Source organism: Chrysemys picta, chromosome 5 (genome assembly GCF_011386835.1).
Source record: "Chrysemys picta bellii isolate R12L10 chromosome 5, ASM1138683v2, whole genome shotgun sequence".
NCBI classification, from domain to species: domain Eukaryota; kingdom Metazoa; phylum Chordata; order Testudines; family Emydidae; genus Chrysemys; species Chrysemys picta.
Window position 1 is genome coordinate 123665455 of NC_088795.1, and position 24281 is coordinate 123689735.

General features: G+C 43.9%; 1 long non-coding RNA gene across 1 annotated transcript in view; it reads left to right on the plus strand.

Annotated features, from left to right (window-relative positions):
• The first annotated feature begins 613 nt into the window (after positions 1-613).
• Positions 614-24281, plus strand: part of LOC103307014 (uncharacterized) — a 33108-nt gene continuing 9440 nt past the window's right edge. Inside the window, exon 1 of the long non-coding RNA XR_509775.3 lies at positions 614-791. This is a non-coding gene — a long non-coding RNA (uncharacterized LOC103307014). The remainder of the gene's footprint in view (positions 792-24281) is intronic.

Here is a 24281-nt window from a genome sequence, read left to right on the forward strand (position 1 = left end):
CTTATTATCATTATTATTTATTCTTGCTTTGGCACATTCTGCAGCACACAGCAAGTGCATGGGGGAGGGGAGCATGTTGGTAACACACGTGTAACCCCCTTTTCTTTTTTTCTGTTCTGCTGTTCTGAGTTGATAGGAAAACATTCCCAAACAAGGTGGCAGTATAGAGGCTTGAATGAATGCAAACAAGTAGTTGCTATTTCAACACACTCGGACTGCAGGAAGTTGACAATGCTCAGTAGCTTTGTTTTGAAGCTAGTTTGGAAAGCTTCATTAAGGGAAGACATTTCTGCATGTATACACATGCACACTAAGGGCACATTCCACGGCAGCGCTTTAACGTGGCTTGTGCAGTCGCGGCACAACGAGGGGAACAGCTACCAGCTGCACTGCCTACACTGGCACTTTACAGCGCTGAAACTCGCAGCGCTCAAGGAGGTATTTTTGCACGCCTCTGAGTGAGAAAGTTGCAGCACTGTAAAGTGACAGCGTAGACAAGCCCTTAGTTAGAGGCTGGAAGCTCCTAACCAACCAGTAGTGAGTTCTATAAGGCGTACAAAACTGGGAGCCATTGTTGAGCACCAGTCAGATCCAGCTCAGCCCTGCAGGGAGGACCTAAAGCTGCCAGTGTAGCCCAGACTGAATCTGTGGGTTGGATCTCAGGGCAGTTTCCTGTAAGCTTACAAAAATCAGCTGGATTTAGGCTGGGAAAACACCATAAAGGAAGAATTGTAGATTGGAAGCCAAATGTCTTCATGAGTTGTATTACATCATGGAACCAAAGACACCGTGTGAGCCTTACAACTATGCAATTGTCAGTTTGTCTTATTGTGTATGTGCTCCATATTGTGGATGCTGAAACAATTGGTTAGGTGGGACAACTAAAGGTGTTATCTAGTTGTCAATATAATACCCAGGGCCTATGTGAAAGCAGAAGATCTCCAATTGTCAGAAGTCCCAATCTATTTATTTTGTAAGATATAAATATATATAAGTTAAGGTTTAGGCCTTGAACTATCTTCTTCTTTTTAAAGTAAAATAACAAATCTCTAGTTAGTGATGTTAGTCTAGCAAGGAAGCATTGTAACTGAGTTGTAACGGTTTATTTTTGGAGTGTTATTCGCTAAAAAGAAATTTAAAACTGTTAATTATGCATGTGTGTGTGTGTGTGCGTAACTGTCTTACGGCAAAGACTGCCACTGAATGCTGAAGGAGAGAAAGAAAGTGAATCCTATTATAATTCCCACTTGTAGTATGTAGAGGGTGCCCATAGAAAATCTAGTCTCTCACAAGGATATGAACTCATGGTCTGTGCAATTGCTGTATATCAGATAGAGGAGTTCTGTAGCACAGAATTAATTGGTAAGTAAATTAAGTAAGTAAATTGACTTACCTCCCCTTTATGTAGGTTGCACAAGCGCTTTACCAGGGAGCTGCAGCGAGTGGGTGTTGGGGCTAGACATGGTGCAGAGGCACACAGCCTTTGCTTGGATGGCCCCGGTCTCCTACAGATCTCTGGAGTTTCTTGCACTCCTTGGGCATACATCAGATTTGAGAGGTGGTCCCTAAAACATTTTCTATAGACCCAACCTCAACTGGGGAGAGCTTTACAAGGGAATCCCTGCTGTGTCACGGTATGTGGGTTTGTCCTTGGGAAGACACAATCTGGGCCTGTATTATTTACCTCAGTTTGAGATGCAATTCGTATGAAAGACTGTGCAAAATATATTTGCATTAAATAGCAGGGACCATTAAATGCTGGTATTTTATGAATGGCATCTGAACATCAAATACTGTCATGGAGTTAAGACTTTCCCCCATAGACAGACTACCTTTTTGTGCTGGAGTAAATCAGGAGTAAGGCCTTTCAAGTCAATGGCAGTACACTGGTGGAAATCCAGTATCAGGGCTATTTTCCTTAGCTCTCCCTGGCCTTGTCCATTTTCAAACCCTCAGCTAGCCAAGATGACCTTTTTGTTTATATAGAATTGTAGGATTGGAAGGGACCTTAAGAGGTCATCTAGTCCAGTCCCTTGCACTCATGGCAGGGCTAAGTATTATCTAGACCATTATGTCAATTATATTCCCCTCTTGAGTAAGCCTGTCACCCAGGCTGGAAAAAGATTTGGGTTTTCCATTCCAATTAACCTTGGATTTAAAAAAAAAAAACATATCAGTATCCCCTGTGTTAGGGGGCTGGAGAGCCCCCATACAGGCTGCACCATTAGATACTCCTGTGTCCCCTGGATGAGGCACCTCTACCCTTCTTGTTTTTAATGTTTATCTTTTTAGTATGTGTTTCATGTTTTCCAGCAATAGGGGGAGGCATGGTTGGGCATGTCTGGACATGCTGTGTATGTGTATGTCACAGGGCACATATGTAGCCTAGGGTTGCCAACTTACTACTTGCACAAAACCGAACACCCCTGCTCCGCCCCTCCTATGAGGCCCCGCCCCTACCCCACCCCTTCTCTGAGGCCCTGCCCCCTCTCCCTACATCCCCCTCTCCCTCTGTTGCTCGCTCTCCCGACCCTCACTCACTCGCTCATTTTCACCGGGCTGGCGCAGGGGGTTGGGGTGCGGAAGGGGGTGAGGGTTTTGGCTGGGGGTGCAGGCTCTGGAGTGGGGCTGGGGATGAGGGGTTTGGGGTGGAGGAGGGTGCTCCGGGCTGGGACTGAAGGGTTTGGAGGGCAGGAGGGGGATCAGGGCTGGGGTAGGGGGTTGGAGCACAGGAGGGGGGTCAGGGTGCAGGCTCTGGGTGGGGCTTACATCAGGCAGCTCCCGGAAGCAGCAGCATATCCCCCCTCCGGCTCCTATGCAGAGCTGTGGCCAGGCGGCTCTGTGCGCTGTCCTGTCCGCAGGTGCCGTCCCCGCAGCTCCCATTGGCTGTGGTTCCTGGCCCATGGGAGCTGCAGAGCCGGTGCTTGGGGTGGAGGCAGCATGTGGAGACCCCTGGCTGCTTCCTTAGCCCTGCTGCGCTGTCGAGCGAACTTTTAATGGCCAGAGACGCCAGGGTCCCTTTTCGACTGGGCGTTCCAGTCAAAAACCGGACACCTGGCAACCTTAAGTGTAGCCTATGATATATATGAGTGTGTTAAGAGCTTCTCTGTGTGGTGTAGATGTGACAGACTCCTCTAGACAGAGGAAACGGTTCATCTGACCACGGGGAGTGATATTTTACTTGGTTGCTGTAATTGTAGATCCTATTGTAGATCCTATTGTAGTTTTCAATAAATAGTAAAACCACATGGTCTCTCTCGAACTTGACTGAATTGCTCTGGGGGAAGGGCAGTTCGTAACATCTGACTTGCAATAATTACACTGTGGTATCTCAGGGAAACACCTAACTCCTCTGTTCAGCTGCTGCTACAAATCACTATATAAATCACCTGCTATAAGGTGCTGTGGCATGAGATGAGCAGGCTTTCACCTTACCCCAGGAGGTAAAGCAGATACCACTTGTACAGAGGCCAGAATTTTATAGCCCATTTACACATCAAATTTGATGTTTGCAGGGTTTGTAGTTTAACATAATAGCTTCTCAACTGTCTTGCAACACAATTCTCTACCAGGATAAAAATCTGTTTAGAGGGCAGGGCCTAAAACCCTGTCTATACCGGAGAAAATGCTGTTCTCTGAAAACATTCCTGATTTTAGGCTTGGTCTACACTAGAAAAGTTATACTGGTATAACTATATGCAGTTAGTGGATTTTAACAGTATAGTTATATCAGTAAAAGCCCATGTGTGGATGCAGCTATTCTGGTATAAAGATGACTTATATGTTCCTATACAAGACAAAGCTATATATCCTGTGTGAGACGAAGCTATATCCACACTAAGTGAGGTTGTACTGCATTAACTATATAGGTATAGGTTTCAGAGTAGCAGCCGTGTTAGTCTGTATCTGCAAAAAGAACAGGAGTACTTGTGGCACCTTAGAGACTAACAAATTTATTAGAGCATAAGCTTTCGTGGGCTACTGCCCACTTCTTCGGATGCATATAGAGTGGAACATATATTGAGGAGATATATATACACACATACAGAGAGCATGAACAGGTGGGAGTTGTCTTACCAACTCTGAGAGGCCAATTAAGTAAGAGAAAATTTTTTTTTGAAGTGATAATCAAGATAGCCCAGTACAGACAGTTTGATAAGAAGTGTGAGAATATTTACAAGGGGAGATAGATTCAATGTTTGTAATGGCTCAGCCATTCCCAGTCCTTATTCAATCCTGAGTTGATTGTATCTAGTTTGCATATCAATTCCAGCTCAGCAGTCTCTCGTTGGAGTCTGTTTTCACTTCAAAAAATTTTTTTCTCTTACTTAATTGGCCTCTCAGAGTTGGTAAGACAACTCCCACCTGTTCATGCTCTCTGTATGTGTGTATATATATCTCCTCAATATATGTTCCACTCTATATGCATCCGAAGAAGTGGGCAGTAGCCCACGAAAGCTTATGCTCTAATAAATTTGTTAGTCTCTAAGGTGCCACAAGTACTCCTGTTCTTTTTATATAGGTATAGTTAAAACAGACAACTTGCTAGTGTAGACAAAATCTGAATAATGCTTTCAAGTAACAGCTTGCCAGCCAGCAGCAACAGAAAATAACATTTTTAAATGGCTGTTGGAAACCATTCTTGAGACTAAGGTAATCACAGTTTGATTAGTTATTGTTTCAACAGGCTAACTGCTCAGGTACTTCGGTGACAGTTGCAGATGAGAGAGAGATGCACTTTCCAGACAACTAAAAAGACAAAGTCTTTGCCCAAAGAGCATACTACTAGCTAACTAGACAAGAGTGGTTCGTGGCCTGTAAAAGCAGCAGAGTGGCTGAGTGGTGCAAGCATATATCTTGTCAGTTTTTTTTCCTGAAAGAGAATTATATTCTGCTCCTTTGTTAATGCTTCTGTTAAGAGGGGACTATAGTTTGAAGATCTTTTGGGAGAAATACACTTTAAGGATGGACTTGAAGGATAAAGTGGAGGCATAGCAGGGTGGGTCAGGCCTTGGTCTTAATCTACACGGCTATCAACAAGTGAGGGCACAGTTGTATCAGAGACCACTTCTCCATTCTTGATCCTCTGGAACAATGCAGCTAACAAGGCTGAGGCTGAAGCCCTTGAGTGCTACAGATAAAGCTAGCATTCAAGGGTGCTCAACTTTGCAACTACTGAAGGAGATATCACCAAGAGAAAGCCTGTCTTCAGAGGTTGCCACAAAGTATTCATGCCATATAGAAACCAAGCAAATACTAAAACATAGAAAGAAAAGAAAAATCCTTCCAGAATTGCTGGAACCTGTGAAAGGTGACAAGCAGTTTATAATGAGTTCAGTGCTTAGATATCCTGGGCCCTGTAGGGTTCTCTCTGAGAGAGAATGGCAACATTCTTTTAGAAGGATTGTCAATGGAATTCATGTCTTGTTCCTGGTGTCCACTGTGAATACCAGCTCCTATCCCTTCCTGATCATGTTATCTGAGGTTTACTTCTTGGTTGTGCATAGCACAAAATGTGGGAATACAGGGTACATATTATAAACAAATCGCTTTAAAAAGCTATCATGAACTTCATGGTTTTTTAAACTTTGGAGTTTATTTAATTCCTAATGAAACAACCCATTTCTGTTAAAATTTATTCTGATACAATTCACAGATAGCTATAGACATTACATTTCTAGGAAATCAAAAGGCATCAAAATAGCCAAAAATTAAGGCCTGGTAAATTTAGATTAGATAAGAGGGAGAATGGAAAAAGATAAGAGGGAAGGTCTTAAGCAATAATGACAGGGCTGGCCATTCTGGCTGATGAACTGAAATTGGGTTTTTTGATCCATTTCTAAAAATGTTTTTTGAGCACAGCACATTTTCCAGTGTGAATGGGGGTGTACAGCCTCTGCTGTTTAGTCAAAGTAGGGCTCATATGTAGGCTGTAAAAGACTGGGGTTTTCCTTGGTCATTCAACCTGGAAATGTCACCCTATTCATTTCCTACGCTCCCTTCCTCTGTAGAACCAGAAATCCCCTGAGGTGGGGCTAGAAGCCAGCCTTACCAAGCCAGGACAAGCTTTCATTGCCCTGTGGCATGGAATAAAATAAGAATAAATAATGAAAGATAATAGAGCAGTTCTATTTATTTTTCAGCGTACATCAAATGTCTGTTACAATGTTTCTGGGCACATGCACCATTTCTTACCATCAGAACTCAGAGTGCCAATTTTAACAGAAAAAATAAACAAACTTAACCCCTGAATATTTCTAGGTGTTTAAACCATGCTCACTACCATGGTGGATGAGCACAGTGCAAATACACAGAGAAAGCGGCTCCCACACCCTCAGACAAAGGCCTGAGAGAACAGGCGGGGCTGGCTTTTCAGACTGCACTTCTGTAGCTTGCATTGAGTCTGGCCTACCACTAGAGGGCAAGGGAAGCCCTGAAACCCTGCAAGGAGGATGCTCTTTTATACTTCATTATATTCTCTGATGCAAAGAACTGACCTATGGGCCCTGGGAAGCCTGGGACAGCCCCTCCCCCACCCAATAGGGGTCAGCTAGAAAGGTAAAATTAACACTGGCCTAGCCCTTTTTCTTGTAAAGAGCCTTGAATATATGAACGGGCATGAACTGATCACTAGGTTGAATGGAACAAGCAGCTGGGCCCCCGATTCGGCAGTAGGAGCCTGTGGGAACCCAGAGATCCCCTGACCCTCTAACACACACACTTTGTATCAAATGAGCCAATTTGATTTGGAGTGTAACCCACAGAAGAAGCTCACTAATCCTCCCAGAATCTCTGGCCACCCTTGTGCAGAGTGGTCTGACTATGGGGGTGGGAACTGCTTATATTTTGTTGGGAGGAGGGTGGCAAAAGATTATTCTATAGTCCTGAACAAAAATGGTATGGCCAGTTCTGCGGATCTGAGATGTGACAAGCGGAGGCACAGACAGGATTTATAGGATCTGGACAAAGGGTAGAAATAAGACTTCCCTTCCCCACCACAACCACAACCACACATTTGTTTCAACTCTCCCTTCCTTCATTTTATCAATCACTCCTTTTTTTCTTGACAGTGCAGAAACCAAAACAACAAAAACCCATAAAACAAGCAAACCCCCCCCCCCCATCTGAAATCACGTTTTCTTTTTTTCTGCCCTTTTAGAACTTAAAAAAGCACAGTAAAAGATTTCACATCACAAAATTGAGCGGCCAGTTTATACCAACTCACATTTTCTTTATCTGTTTGGGAGAAGGGCTGCCATGGGCTTCCCATGATCCATAGGCCAGCTCTGCGAATCAGAGTGGTTAATAAACAAAATATAAAAGGACTGTCTTGCACGCAGACAGTATTGCAGCACTTCACTTGCCTTCTCGTGTTAGCCCAGACTCAAAAAAACAAGACAGAGAATTGCAGTCTTACCAAGAAAAGCAAGCATGTGGGAACGGGGCTCTTGGTGTATTTATACTGTGCTCATGTATTGTAGAGGCTCAGGATCTGATAATGAAAAAAAAAATGTTATTGCTGTATTATTAAATCAGATTCTTGGTGGGAGATTAGAAACGGCATGATAGACAATGTCTTTTCTGCCTGCTAATTTTTTTTCAATCTTGATTTTTAAAAGCTTTTTATTTTTCTAAATATTTTGTCTATTATTTTCCTAAAATATATGTATACACACACACAATGACATGATTGTGTATATATATTTACATGATGGTTTCAGGCTGCTTCCTATTTACCAGGAAAGAACTGTCTCCTAGCTGACTAAGCTCAAAGGCCAACCACTGACGTGTTTACAACAAACACCCAGGCTAAAATATGAGGAATTTATTAACCTAGAATATGGTTATTGCTTAGTTAATACAAAGCACTTTGGGGCTATTCTTTTATTATATGGACATTTTAGTTAAAGAGAAGATAAAACCTACAAAACATCCTAAATAGGTTAGTAAAGTACTGAAATGGTAATGGATTTAAAAAAAAAATAAAATCTCTTTTGGCCTAGAAGCTGAATCACAGATCGCGGCTTCATTGTTCTAGGCCAGAGGTTCTCAAACTGTGGTTCCCTGGACCACCAGTGGTCCGCAAGCTCCATTCAGGAGATCCGCGGATAGTTCCCTCTAAGGTGCATGCCTGGCTTGGCCATACACGAGAGAACGAAGGGCCACCCACCTAATTAGTGGAGCTGTGCAGATGTGGGTCCACTAATTAGGTGCCTTGACCCTGGAGAAGACGCACATGTAAGGTTAGGTGGTGGCAGGGCCGGCTCCAGGATTTTTGCCGCCCCAAGCAGCAAAAAGAAAAAAAGGAAAAAAAAAAAAAAGCCGTGATCGTGATCTGCTCTACTGCCACCGCTTCAGTCTTCGGCGGCAATTCGGCGGCTGGTCCTTCGCTCTGAGAGGGAGTGAGGGAGCCGCCGCCGAATTGCCGCCGAAGAGCCGGACATGCCGCCCCTCTCCGTTGGCCGCCCCAAGCACCTGCTTGCTGGGCTGGTGCCTGGAGCTGGCCCTGGGTGGTGGCCTTGGAGGGAATATGGAGTAGGGAGGGAGGGGGCAGTGGGGTGGGGAGAATTTAGGATGTGCAGGGCTGCGGCGGCCAGAGAAAGTGGCGACTTTTCCCAGCTCCAGGGCTGCGGCTGCCAGGGAGAGATGGCCCTCCTTCCCAGCCTCAGCTTTGTGGCTGCTGTGGCGGGGGAGAGAACCCCCCTCCTTCCCAGCCCCTGCTTGGGGGCTGCCGCGGTGGGGGAGAGAGGGCACATCCATTGCACTAGAAAGGTTAAGACTACTGATATTAAAATATGAGTTGTGTGCTTTTATTTGTAGAACAAAAAAACTTTAATTATTATTGGTTTTTTTATATAGCTCTTTTATCCAAAGCACTTTACAATAGTTAGCTAATGGTACAAGCAACATTTGGAAAGATCATTAAGTGGTTCACCCATACCCCCAGCAATCAAGTGGTCCGCGAAAAAAAGAGTTTGAGAACCACTGTTCTAGGCACTTTATACAATCAAGTAAAACAGACAGCTTGCAATTTAGGATTATGACAAGACTCAATAGGCAAATTTAACAGACAGGAGGAAGACTGGAGGAGTCGGAGGATAAAGAAAGTAAAATGGGTTCATTTTGCATCACTCAGTAGTCTCTGAGGTCCCAGGTTGTCATCTGCCTAACTGAAAGGCAGTGAGAAGCGAAGGCAGTATTTTCATTGCTTGAATACAGCTTGAAAGTTCAGAGTATAGGAGCCGAACCAATCAGAGCAGAGGGATTATAGTAGCCTGGGTAGAGAGATTTGCAAACTCACAGTGCAGTTACTGAAAAATTATTCAAATCGCTGCACTCTGATTGACTAATAGTTGCTGTCAGTCAATCAAAGTACAGAGGTTTGCATACTGCATAGTTTTTGAGAAATAAACATGCCGTGTGTCACAGTTCAAGGAACTGCACTTGTATTCCCCCTCAGTGTTCCCTTGAGGCCACCCACTCTAGACTCCTGGCTCCTTAGCCATCACCAGTCTTGGCTAGAGACCCATGTTTCTCTCTCTCCTGATGGGATTTTTCCCAGTCTGCATAGTTCCCTGCCTGCACTGGGATATTCCCAGAAAGCAAGACTGCCTAAACAGGCCAGCATCTGCACTTGGCTTACTCTTCAAAGGCTATGAACAATGCCAGTTATGAGTTACCACACAGCTCTTTATAAGCAAGTAAATTTATTCTTAAGGTCCAAGCATTGCAGAGAAAAACATTAAAAACAATAGAAGTTCCTATACACATGGTGAACAGAGGTCACCCATCAATCTTATGGGATCTTGGTAGGCGAAAGTCCTTCCAACCCTTCCCAGGAAGCATTGGGGCCTCCCTTGGACAAGAGGCGCTGTCCATTTGCTAGATCAGAAAGAAGGCCCCAAGTCGATTTAAACTCAGGCTATTTATCAAAAAGTCCTTTGTTTGTATGTTGGTCTCTAGAGAACACAGTTTGAACTAGTATGTGCGAGCCTCTCTGGAAGTATTATAACCTGAGTGAATTTGCATAATCACACCCAGACCACCCCGTTCTTAGTTCCTGGAGAAGAATGCCATATAACCTCTGGTTCACAATAATTCATAAACCTAATACAGTAAGAGCTCCCAAAGATATGTGGGAGATTTCCATAGCTGTCACACAGTGATTTGGCAAAGCAGCTGCCCATAGCTAATCAGAGTACAGGGAATTGTGGTACTAATGAAAAACTGTGTAGTCAGTTACGCATCACTAATGATCCAACAACAACTTACTCTCTGGCTTTCAGAGTCACTTTCACATGCGTATAATCAAATATAGAAATGACTTATGTGATCATCATCACCGTGACCTATGGGCATACGGTACATTCAATGTACATAACACATTACTTTAAATTCCCCACAACAGAAAGTATGAAAAGCCCATGTCCCAGGACTATTCCACCATAAGGAAAAGCACTGTGATGATAATGAAAAGGCAGACCAAGGCTTGAGCACAAAGGTGTGCCTTGTACCATGCTCTGAAGCTCAGTAGGTTACCTGAGTTTAGGTTCATTCACTGAAACCACTTTGCTTCCAGTCCTTAGGTGTGCACATCTAGGGACTGTGACATTGCAGTAATTGTGTGGCCATGATGGTTTGATGCAGATGAATCCTAAACCATTTATAGATTAAAACCAACGTGAACTGTATCTAGAATCAGATAGGAAACCAGTGCAGTTTTTGGAACACAGGTGCAATACACCCCGCACTGAAGCACTGCACTAAGCAAGTAGGATATTGCATTCTGTATTAGCTGAAGCTTTGTAGAGCGCTTCCAGGATAGCCTCAAGTAGACCACATTGCAGTATTCCAGTCCGAAGGATGACTGTGGTGATGTCTATGTTGGCAAGGAAAGGCTACATCATCTTTACTAACCATGGAAGAAAAGAGACATATGGTATAGTATGAACTGCCTGGGATTCCAAATACAGCAAGAATCCAAAAATGTTTTGAGAAGGGTGTGTGTGTGTGTGTGGAACAGCCACAACTCCCATCAGGTGCCCCTACCAATATGCTTCACCTCCATCTTTATCAACAATGAGCCTCAGCCCATTTGTTGTCATCCAATTCCCTGTTTTGGCTAGACATAAGGAAAGCAAGGAAACTGCACCACTGACCTCAGCTATGAGCGTCAAGGCGAGAGATCTGATTTACCTGGTCAGCACTTAGGTACTGTTGTGGAGAGTGCTTAGGATAAACCTGATAGCTAAATACCATTTGTGAACAAAGATGACTCAGATTTTCAGTATTAATTTGTCGCTCAGTTGTATTACATTCCTCTGATCTACTTTTTTTACTGAAATTGATGGTGATGATGAGATATTGAGATTTTATTTATTTATTTAAATAACGTCACTTCTCCCTTGGCCTGTGGCATAATCTTGGTCAGCTTCTGAATTCTCGGAAGCCAGGGTCTTTCTCTTTGTTAAAAAATAAATTAATATTAAATTTTAATAGCCAGGAGGTTGGGTACTAAAGTTAGTAATAGCATCGAAGGGAAATGGCAGAGGACTGAAAATGAAAGAGTTAGAAGGATAGAAACAGAAAGCTGAGCAATTGTGAGAAAGGACATCATGTTCAGGGTGCGGGTAAGGTCTCTGCTGAGCAATAAATTTAGTTTCAATGGCTTTCCCATGGTAAGGTTATGTTAACTGGTTCTGACGTAGAGGTAATGCTTATTTGAAATGACCTGGGAAACGACATATGAGAGAGAGAACTGAACCTAGTGGCACACAGTTTGCCTCTTTCTCCAGCTTGAGGTTGGAAGTTTTTCTACAAAGGCAACATCACTGAAAATACATTAGACTTTACTGGTAATCAAGAAGGAAACTAAGAGGCAGTGTACAGAAATGTGCCATTTGTGATGGGAAACTGATGACACAAAAGAAACCTGCATGAGGGCACATTCTCCGTTTTATCAGTTTTGCATTTTTTCTTGATCTTGCTTTAATCTTCTTTCTAGAGAAAAACACATTAAATAGTGTGGAAAAATGTATGATCTCATCAGAACCGGCTATTGTCCTTACACTATTACTCAGCAAAGCTGGATTATCTCTCTTTACAGATAATAGCTATTATGGAGGACCTCAATTTTGATTCTCAAGTCCTTCCTTAGAGATGATCTGAACCAAAAGTTCAGATTCAAACATCTAAACTTTGATAAAATATTGAATTGAACCTAGATTGATCTTTTCAGCTTGTGCTCATCTCTGTTTAAAAACCACTGTTTTTGTGCTGATCTCGCTACAAATTTCCCCTTAATCACTCTGCTCCCCACAGTTTCCCTATCTATAAAATGAAGACGAGAACATTTACTCGCCTCGAAAAGCACTTTGGAGTCTAGCAATAAAAAGTGCTAAGAATTATTATTATTAATAATAAACACATTTATAAATTGCTATGTATGCCAATGGTGCCATGTAAACTATAACAAATGACTGTTATAATCTACAATCAATTATCAGGAAAAACAACAGTGTTTAAGAAGTCTAAAAGGAGGTTTGCAGACAGTTTACGTATAACATCTGTTTGATGTTAAGGGATCCAACTGTGAGGTGGATCTGCATTGTTTTAAGCAGCATTTTATTAAGCATAGTACTAAACACACTTGTTAAACAGACCACAGATATTTTTAAAATACATTAGAAAAATCTTCAGGGAATTTGGCCTTTCGCAAAGATTGGGCAAGTAGTTCTATTAGCAGTTTTAAGTGTGGGGTGTGATGCTAATGGACTTGGTAAATTCACTGCATGCACTTCCTTTTAATTTACTGAAAACTGAACATGTCATAGTCTCCTATTTAGATTAGCCAAAAGTACGAAAGTGAGACAGAGAGAAGGAACAATTAGTAATGGGGAAATGTTTACAAACTTTACTGTAAAAGATGATTTGGTCCCTCTTGCATTCAGAATTTGTTTGATTTTTGTTTCTTTTTTTTGTAGTTCAGAGAAAAGCCTAAAGATTAAAATGACAGTTCATTGAAAGCCTAAAGATTTCCAGGATTTTATCATTTCCATTTCTTCAAGTACCTGGAGTATTTTCTGTCACTGATTTCAGAGTGGTAGCCGTGTTAGTCTGTATCAACAAAAACAATGAGGAGCCCTTGTGGCACCTTAGAGACTAACAAATGTATTTGGGCATAAGCTTTCATGCGCTAGAACCCATTTGATCAGATGCATGGAGTGGAAAATACAGTCTAACGGGACAATTCAATTAACAGTAGAATACCAAGGGAGGAAAAATCACTTTTGTAGTGGTAATGAGGGTGGCCCATTTCAACGTGAACTGCAGAACGGGAATTAATTTGCAAACTGGACATCATCAAATTATGCCTGAATAAAGACTGGGAGTGGATGGGTCATTACAAAAACTAATTTTACCATATTAATTCCCCCTACTGTTATTCACACCTTCTTGTCAACTGTTTGAAATGGGCCAACCTCATTATCACTACAAAAGTAATTTTACCTCCCTTGGTATTCTACTGTTAATTGAATTGTCTCGTTAGACTGACCCCCCCCACTTGGTAAGGCAACTTTCATCTTTTCATGTATATGTATATATACAGTAGCAGGTATATGTATATATATATATATATATATATTCCACTCCATGCATCCGATGAAGTGGGCGGTAGCCCACAAAAGCTTATGCCCAAATAAATTTGTTAGTCTCTAAGATGCCACAAGGACTCCTTGTTGTTTTTTTCTGTCACTGAGAATCATGTAATGGAAAACAATTCTAAATGCTGTTGTAAATAACAAAAACCTTTTGATGCAAGTAAATAGCAAAAGCCAGGTTTCCTGTTTGTGAATAATTTATTTGGAATTGTCTCTCCCTGCTCATATCTCTTCTGGTAACCCGTACTATAATCTTCCTGCCTTTTGTGTCTTCTGAGGCAACTTGCCATGAGGAATAGGCTTAAAACTGCCCCATGCTCTTCCAAAACTGTATTTAGCAATGCTTGCTCCTGGTACCTAGCTCTCTGAGGGCAGGGACCATCTTTTTATTATGTTTATACTACACCCAGGACAATCAAGCTCTGATCCTTGATTAAACTGATTAGTGTGCCTAGACATTACTGGAATACAAATAATAACAGGAAGCTTCCACCTTCAGTTTCCTGCACTGAAGCTTTTTAAGGCAGGTTAGTGTAGGGGACTAGTAATGAGATCCAGAATCTTTAATCTCTGAACACTAGTTCAAATCCAGCCCAGGTTGATAACAGGTAGACTAAAAGATGTTGCCATGTATTGACCGGAGGCGGCTTATATGAAATGAGTTTGGTGGTCTCAGTTCAGTTACCAGTTGTGATGAGGTGTACAAATCCCACACTGAGGAACAGGGTGTTAAGGAGCAGCTCTGGTCACAGGAGGCTACACCCAGCCTTCGGGGTGTGCTCTCAGTGGAGGTGGAGCTTAGAAGGGTGCAGAAGCGAAAGGAGACATAGCTATACCACATTAGCCTCCTAAAGGCCTGGAGGGATCAGAAAGTCTGCTTATAATACCATATCCACCTGAGCCAGAGCAAGACCCCAAGTTATCATATCTCCAGGCCCAGACCCGATTCAAATGGGGGAAGAGCTCTGACCTGAACAACAGTCACAAATGCAACAACTGGTCTAGACCAGGGGTGGCCAACCTGAGCCTGAGAAGGAGCCAGAATTTATCGATGTGCGTTGCCAAAGAGCCACAGTAATATGTCAGCAGTCCCCCATCAGCTCCTCCCACCCTCCCAGTTCCAGCACCTCCAGCCCACCGGCAGCCCCGCCGATCAGCGCCTCCCCCTCCCTCCCCATACCTCCCGATCAGTTGTTTCATGACGTGCAGGAGGCTCTGGGGGATGAGGGCGAGGAGCGAGGGCATGGCAGGCTCAGGGGAGGGGGCGGGAAGGGGTGGAGCGGGGGCAGGGCCTGTGGCAGAGTTAGGGGTTGAGCAGTGAGCATCCCCTGGCATATTGGAAAGTTGGCGCCTGTAGCTCCAGCCCCCGAGTTGGTGTCTATACAAGGAGCCGCATATTAACTTCTGAAGAGCTGCATGTGGCTCCGGAGCCACAGGTTGGTAACCTCTGGTCTAGATGTTTTCTTCTGGTTCTCAACCCAGCCAGGATGGACACATTTGATCTAACATCATATCACGACAGAAAGTCCATGAGATCCACAAGCCTTTGCCAAGAAGCGTGTTGGAAGTGGTACACAGAGAGCTGCTGGCTGTGCTAGACCTAGGAGTCATCAAGGAGTCCCACAGTGGATGGAGGAGCTCTATTGTGCTGGTGCCAAAAATGAATGGGTCAACTCGATTTTGCATAGATTTTAGGAAAGTCCACAGAATATCCAGGTTTGACATGTATCCAGTGCTCCAAATGGAGGAGCTTCTGGAGATGCCGAGGACTGCTCAACACATCTCCACCTTAGACATGATGAAGGGATACTGGCATAGCCACTGTCGGCAGAGTTGCATGAAAAAATGGCCTTCCATACTCCATTCAGCAGCTACCAATTTGTAACCTTGGGCTCTGTGGAATCACAGCCACCTTTCAGCGGCAAATGGGTCAGGTACTGTGACGACACAACCAGGACGCAGCTGCCTGTATTGATGACATAGTCCTCTATAGTTGCAACTGGGAGGACTATGTGACGCTCATCACCACTGTCATTTGGGCCCTTGAGAAGCCAGAGCTCACAACAAATCTGACCAAGTGTCAGTCAGGAAAATGTGAAGTGACGCACCTCATGTACACTGTGGGGAAAGGCTGGCTGTACCCACTGACTGACAAAGTTTAGGCACTAGCAAAATGCCCAGTACTGCTGACCAAGAAGGAAGTACGATAGTTCCTGGACTTGGCTGGCTATTACAAGTGGTTTGTACCAGACTTTGCCACAATTGCAGACTTGGTAAAGGACAGTAGCCCCCAGAAACGTCAAATGGACAGAAGCTTGCGACAGTGCATGCAAAGACTTGAAGAACTATCTAACCCACAAGCCTGCCCTTTTCCATCCTGACTTCTTGAAACAGTTCATCCTACAGACAGACTCTTTGGATATGGACCTTGAGGCAGTGCTATCCCAGAACGCTGATGGCAAAGCACACACAGTCCTCTACAAGAGTAGAAAGCTGTTCCCTCGGGAAGTAACCTACTCAACCATCAAAAAGGAAGTCCTGGGTATGAAGTGGGTCATAGATTAGCTACATTAATATTTACTGGGGAGCCCCATCCTACTAGTCAAGGACCAGGCCCCTCTCCATTGGCTGAATTCCATGAAGGATACCAATGCCCAGATCTTGAGGGGCTACCTTTCCCTACAACCCTATGATTTCATGGCATTCCATCATCCAGGGAAGACACACTAGAATAAAAATTTCTTTTCTCAAGATGGAGGGGAATGGAGGGCAGATGACAGTCCCGCACGTCTCAGACTGATGGGGAGGGTGTGTGATGGCATGTACAAACCCCACATTAGGAAACAGGGGATTAAAGAGCAGCTCTGGCCACAGGAGGCTCCGCCCAGCCATGCCTGCTGAGCATGCTGTCAATGGAGGTGGAGCTGAAGGGGTGCAATACAGCTGAGTCAGGGTGGTCAATGCAAGGGAGCAGATTTGTACTGATAACTGCTGCAGAAATCCAGAAGGTGCCCCACATCATCCTGAAGCAGACGTCAACTCAGAGCAGCAAGCCACCACAGAAGAGACAGAAGAATGTCTGCTTGTGAGTGGGGAGGGAAACCTTCTGACCCCTTCTTGTGGGCCGTTAGCCAGGCAGGGCATGGACACAGTAGGCAGTAACCCAGGGAGTAGGCTGGGTGATATCCTGATTCTGGTCACACACCTGAACTACTTGCCCAAGGGCCCTGGCTTGGAACCTAGAGGAATGGAAGGGCTGGGTTCCCTTACTGCCAACCCTTGCATTTGAACCCAATAGGCACTACCGCCAGCCTTCAGTCTTAACCCCACGAGGTGCTACTATCAACCACAGGCTTGACCACTAGGTGGTATGGCTAGCCAGTGCTCTGACCACTAGGGGAGTCATGGTCTAGGGAGATGGTCTGCCATCACCATGAGACACAAAAAACACCACCCCAATACAACTCTAATTGGTACTCCTAGAAGAGAGATAAAAGACTGAATCTACCATATAGACGGAACTTTCTATCACAGAGGCGGTTCTGTCCATTCAGATTTGACATATATTTGCAGAGCTGTATGGGGAAGCTTACGTTGCCACTATTCTGTGGCTAAATGTAAGCGGTCCCCAAGACTGTTCATCTGGAGTCCTTCACAAACACTAAATTAACACAAAATGTTTTGTAATCAAACATAGTTAAAAGTGAATCATATAGGAATGGAGGGCTGGACAGGACCTCATGAGTTCATCTAGTCCATCCTCCTGTGCTCTGGCAGGATTAAGTACAGTATACCTAGACTATTCCTGACAGGTGTTTGTCTAACCTGTTTTTAAAAACCTCCAATAACAGGGATTCCACAACCTCCCTAGTAGAGGTTTGTTTCTAGTATGGTCACATCACTATTTTAACAAACTCTTACAACTGTAACTTACTTTTTTTGGAAGAAATCTATAATGTTGAAATCTAACTTTCATTCATCTCCTAGTATTTTATTTTTAATGCTATCTTTGACCCTTGTTTGCTCTGACTCACTGTAAAGAATCATTAATTGTTTCAGTCTTACTACGAACCTGGATTTTTCTGCCATCATCACCTGAATGTGAGTAAACAAGAGCTGTTCTAAAGTTCAGTGTCAGCAGCCTAGTTCAGAATGGTGATCACATGATCGCACAGTCATGCATAAGAGGGGAAAGTACTTCTGCTCTGCAGTGATATACAAATGGGAAATGCTGAGCATCCTGTTAATTTTCAAATGTCTATGACTAAGAATCAATTTCAGACTCACATTCCTTGCTCATAATGAAGTTTCTCTGAAACTAGGATTGCTCTAGCACTGGTGGAGCCCCAACAGTGCTAGCAATGGTGAGAGAATTTCAGGCATCCTGAGTGCAGAGAACACCTTGGAAAATAGTGTTCAGAACAAATAAGTTCAATTGAGAGACCAGATGCCACAATGTAGAAATATATTGTCCTCTATTTTCAGATTAATGTGCAGGTGTCTAGGTACATGATTAACTCCCAATAGGTGTTAAGGGGGAATTGTGCACGGGGGGAGGGATAGCTCAGTGGTTTGAGCATTGGCCTGCCAAACCCAGGGTTCTCAGTTCAATCCTTAAGGGGGCCACTTAGGGATCTGGGGCAAAATCAGTACTTAGTCCTGCTAGTGAAGACAGGGGGCTGGCCTCAATGACCTTTCAGGGTCCCTTCTAGTTCTATGAGATAGGTATAAGCCACAAAAGAAAAGAGATTCCTTTGAGTCCTAAACTGAACTGCAGGTTTAAGCTATAAGTCTGTGCAGCAATTTAGAGAGTGTTTTTAAAGTGGTGGGGGAAGCCCTTGGGCATGGGTACTCAAGTCTCAGACAGGACCCAGTAGTGTTGGTGGAAAGAAACACAAGATGAGGCAGCAATAGGCCTTGGTTCTATTTCCGGTTCTTCCATAGACTTTCTGCCTGACTTGATGCAAGTCACTCTTCTCTGGCTAAAGTAGGGATAACAGCACCTATCTCATTACTTCACAGGAGTTCAGTGAGATTAATTCCTTAATGTTTGTCAAATGCTACAGGAGAGAAAAATATAGCATGGTGGCCTTTCCTTCTAGTTTATAACAAGTGCACAGGAAAAAGTTTTCTGTTCAGAAGGCTTGGAGATGTTCCTTCTGCATGACTGGTGGTTTGTGGTCTGTTAGGTGGGAGTCATTCTCAGTCAGAGGAAAACAGGATAAATACCAGCTGTTCATAGATTCGTAGATTTTAAGGTCAGAAGGGTCCATTATCATCTAGTCTGACCTCCTGCGCAGCACAGGCCATAGAACCTCACCAATAATTTCAAACCTAAAACTTCTGTTTGAGCTATAGTATCTCTGTTAGAAAGATAGCCAGTCTTGATTTAAAGACTGCAAGTGATAGAGAACCCATCAAATCCATAAGTATGTTGTTCCAATGGTTAATTACCCTCACTGTTAATTTGTGCAGTATTTCTAGTCTGAATTTGTCTAGCTTCAGCATCCAGCTATTGGTCTGGTTAGTAACCCATGTAAAACTAGGCCTTGGTTTACACTACAGACCTATATCGGTATAACGACGTTGCTCTGGGGTGTGTAAAATCCACATTTCTGAGCGATGTAGTTATCATAGAATCATTCAATCATAGGACTGGAAGGGACCTTGAGATGTCATCTAGTCCTGTCCCCTGCACTCATGGCAGGACTAAGTATTACCTAGACCAGGGGTTCCCAAACTTGGTTCGCGGCTTGTTCGGGGTAAACCCCTGGTGGGCCGTGAGACGCTTTGTTTACCTGAGCGTCCGCAGGTATAGTCACTTGCACCTCCCAGTGGCCGCGGTTCGCCATTCGTGGCCAATGGGAGTTGCGGGAAGTGGCATGGACCAGGCCACCGCTTCCAGCAGCTCCCATTGGCAGGGAATGGTGAACCACGACCACTGGGAGCTGCGAGCGGCCGTACCTGTGGACGCTCAGGTAAACAAAGCGTCTCGTGGCCCGCCAGGGGCTTACGCTGAACAAGCCGCGAACCAAGTTTGGGAACCCCTGATCTAGACCATCTCTGACAGGTGTTTGTCTAACCTGCTCTTAAAAATCTCCAGTGATGAAGATTCCACACAACCTCTCTAGGCAATTTATTCCAGTGCTTAACCACCCTGACAGTTAGGAAGTTTTTCCTAATGTCCCACCTAAACTACCCTTGCTGCAATTTAAGCCCATTGCTCCTTGTCCTATCCTCAGAGGTTAAGGAGAACAATTTTTCTCTCACCTCCCTGTAACACACTTTTATGTACTTGAAAACTCTCTCAATCTTCTCTTTTCCACACTAAACAAACTAAATTTTTCCAATCTTCCCTCAGAGGTCATGCTTTCTAGACCTTTAATCATTGTTGTTACTTGTCTCTGGACTTTCTCAAATTTGTCCACATCTGTCCTAAAATGTGACGCCCAGAACTGGACACAATACTTCAGCTGAGGCCTTACTAATGTAGAGTAGAACGGAAGAATTACTTCTACTAGCTTGCTTACAACACTCCTGCTAATACATCCCAGAATTATGTTTGCTTTTTTTGCAACAGTATTACAATGTTGACTCATTTTAGCTTGTGGTCCACTATGTCCCCGCAGATCCCTTTCTGCAGTACTTCTTTCTAGGCAGCCATTTCCCATTTTGTATGTGTGCAACTGATTGTTCCTTCCTAAGTTGAGTACTTTGCATTTGTCCTTATTGAATTTCATCCTATTAACTTCAGACCATTTCTCCAGTTTGTCCAGATCATTTTGAATTTTAATCCTATCCTCCAAAACACTTGCAACACCTCCCAGCTTGGAATCGTCTGTAAACTTTATAAGTGTACTCTCTATGCCATTATCTAAATAATTGATGAAGATATTGAATAGAAGCAGACCCAGAACTGATCCCTGTAGGACACCACTCAATATGCCCTTCAAGCTTGACTGTGAACCACTGATAACTACTCTCTGGGAATGGTTTTCCAACCAGTTATGCACCCAACTTGTAGTAACTCCATTTAGGTAGTATTTCCCTAGTTTGTTTATGAGAAGGTCATGCGAGATAGTATCAAAAGACTTACTGAAGTCAAGATATACCATATCTACTGTTTCCCCCATCCACAAGGCTTGCTACCCTGTCAAAGAAAGCTATTAGGTTGGTTTGACACGATTTGTTCTTGACAAATCCATACTGACTTGTTACTTATCACCTTATTATCTCCATTATCGTTCTGGGTACTGAAGTTAAGCTGACTTGTCTGTAATTCCCCTGGTTGTCCTTATTTCCCTTTTTATAGATTGGCACTATATTTGCCCTTTTCCAGTCCTCTGGAATCTCTCCCGTCTTCCATGACTTTTTGAAGATAATCGCTAATGGCTCAGATATCTCCTCAGTCAGCTCATTGAGTATTCTAGGTATTTCATCAGTTCCTGGTGCTTGAAGACATCTAACTTCTCTAAATAATTTTTAACTTGTTCTTTCCCTATTTTAGTCTCTGATCCTTCTTCATTTTCACTGCCCAATTGCTACTAAACTTCTTGGTGAAAACTGAAACAAAAAAGTCCTTTATCACTTCTGCCATTTCCACATTTTTTGTTATTGTTCCTCCTACACCTTGAGTAAAGGGCCTACCTTGCCCTTGGTCCTCCTCTTGCTTCTTTAATGTATTTGTAGCATGTTTTCTGGTTATCCTTTATGTCTCTAGTTAGTTTAATTTTGTTTTGTGCCTTGACTTTTCTAATTTTGTTCCTACATATTTGTGTTATTTATTTATATTATCCTTTGTAATTTGACCTGGTTTCCACTTTGTTTAGAACTCTTTTTTGCATTTCAAATAATTAAAGATCTCCTGTTTAAGCCAGTGGTGGCCTCTTGCCATATTTCCTATATTTCCTATGCAATGGGATAGTTTGCTCTTGTGCCTTTAATAATGTTTCCGTGAAAAACTGCCAACACTCTTGAACTGTTCTTCCCCGTTAGACTTGCTTCCCATGGGATCTTACCTACCAATCAGGGACGGCCTTAGTGAAAATGGTGCCCTGGGTGAACTTGTATTTTGGTGCCTCCTCTTCCCCCTCCCACCATCACCCCGGCTCTTACAGGCTCCCTGTCCTCCACCCGACCCCCTTGCTCCCCCGCTATCACCTCCGGGCCATTACCTATACTTCATATGGAAAGTCCACAGGAAAGTCCATTCAATGGGCGTCTTCCATGATCCATTGTGAGTTAAGTGTCCCTTGATGAGCCACTTACTTTGACTAGTCCCTTCAAGATGTGCTGGCTAACTACCTGGGGTGTTACCCTAGGAGCAAACAGGTAGAGAGCCAATACTCATAACTTCAAATACAAAAAAGATACATGTACACAAATAGCATAAACTTATTCAGAAATCATAACCTTTTCATAGACATCTTACATGCCACATTTTGTACAAGATTTGTTGCAAATATATAGCAGTAGTTGCAACAATGATTTACGTGATCATGTTTTAATCATAGAATCATAGAATATCAGGGTTGGAAGGGACCTCAGGAGGTCATCTAGTCCAACCCCCTGCTCAAAGCAGGACCAATCCCCAGACAGATTTTTACCCCAGTTCCCGAAGTGGCCTGCTCAAGGATTGAACTCAGAACCCTGGGTTTAGCAGGCCAATGCTCAAACCACTGATATATAATGTCACAATGAGTAACTGCTACAACTAGCAAATTCCTAGGCCACTGTCAGCAGAAGCAAGGGTGTCATGGTATATGGTGTATTACCTCACTTGCTTCTGTGCGGCTCAAGGCAGGCTTTGCGCTGTCACATGGGGGCTGTTTGTGTATGTTAGGGAAGTTTGAGAGACAGTGCGCGCACTGTCACTTTAAGTCCCCCCTCCCTCCCCCGCCCCCCCGCTTAGCCTGGCTCCCCACCCCCACATCCCCACTCACATGGAAGTTTCTCTCCTCCTGACCCTGTCCCTGCTGGCCCCCGCCAAAGACCGAATGGCGCAGGACCGCAGGCAGGGAGGGATTTGGCTCTGCTCTGGGCAGCAGGCAGTGGGCCGTGCCGCTCTGACCTCCCCAGGGCTGGGGCAGAGCTGAAGCCCTCAGCCGGCCAGCTGAGGAGTGAGGGAGGGAGGGGCCAGGGGGTCGGGGAGAGGCCCGCTGGCCCAGCGCTGGAAAGGGGCCAAAGAAGAGAAGAGCCCCTTGTGGCATCCCCCTGGCTATGGTGCCCTGGGCGTGGGCCCCGTTTACCCAGCCCTGAGTTTGCTAAAGTCTGTCTTCTTGAAATCCATTATCATTATTGTGCTGTTTTCCTTCCTACCATTCCTTAGAAACATGAACTCTACCATTTCATGATCACTTTCACCTAAGCTGCCTTCCACTTTCAAATTCTCAACCAGTTCCTCCCTATTTGTCAAAATCAAATATAGAACAGCCTGTACCCTAGTAGCTTTCTCCATCTTCTGAATTAAAAAATTGTCTCCAATACACTCCAAGAACTTGTTGGAACTTATACCGACCTAACCCCTCTTGTAGACAGCACTATGTTGGCAGGAGGGCTCCTCCGGCCAACATAACTACCGCCTCTCAGGGAGGTGGATTAACTACATCGACGGGAGAGCTCTCTCCTGTCAGCATAGAGCATCTTCATTAAAGCACTACAGCAGTGCAGCTGCATCAGTGCCGATACAGTGTTTTAAATGTAGACTTGCCCTAGGTCCCTGGCCATTACCATCAAGTAGTCTCCAGCTCCAGATTACAAACAGTTCAATATTAACCTATCCGGATGGGACATGGGGTAGGTAGCAGCTGTCAAATATTTGGGCAGCGTTACAGACAGTGCTGGTGGATGCTTGAAAGACATGGGCAATCACTTAGCAGCAGCTGGTGCCATGTTTTGAGCCCTTCAGTGGCCTGTATAGGGATTTCATGACATCAAATTTGCTATGAAGTTGCAGGTCTATAGAACCATAGTTATACCAACTCTATCATATGGAAGTCAAATGAAGGCATTGAGGAAGGCTGAAGAACACAGGATTGATGTTTTCAATTCTTGTTGTCTTCGTCAGCTGCTCTATATCAAGTGGCAGGATAATATCAGAAATGAGGATATTCAAAGCCAAACCCAGCAACTGCCTCCATCAGCATTGGTTTGATTTCGGCAATTTTCTTGGTATGGACATATTAGAATGGAGGACTACTGAATTCCAAGGGTGTGTACCTAGAAATGCCACTACGTGGCCATTGATCACGTGGGCCTCAAAAGCTTTAGTGGCACAACAAGATTGCAAAAGGGAAACAGATATCTGACATTTTGGTCCTGGGCTTTATCAAGGGTGCTTTTCCTTTTGATGAACCTGAGAATGGTATATTGGGACTCAGAGACAGTACAAGTTAAACACAAATGTTATGGTTAAGATGTAGCCACAAACACACATTTGGCTGCTTGTGGGCCTGTCTTATTGTTACTAACTTTAATATCTGCTCACCCACATGCCTCAGTTCAACGTCTGTTCCACTTTTTCCCATGGTGAGTTCAGTCCTGAACACATATGCTGTGTCTTCAAGGTCTAACGAATTACAGCAATAATACAATGATTGGGCTCCATAATAATACTACTTT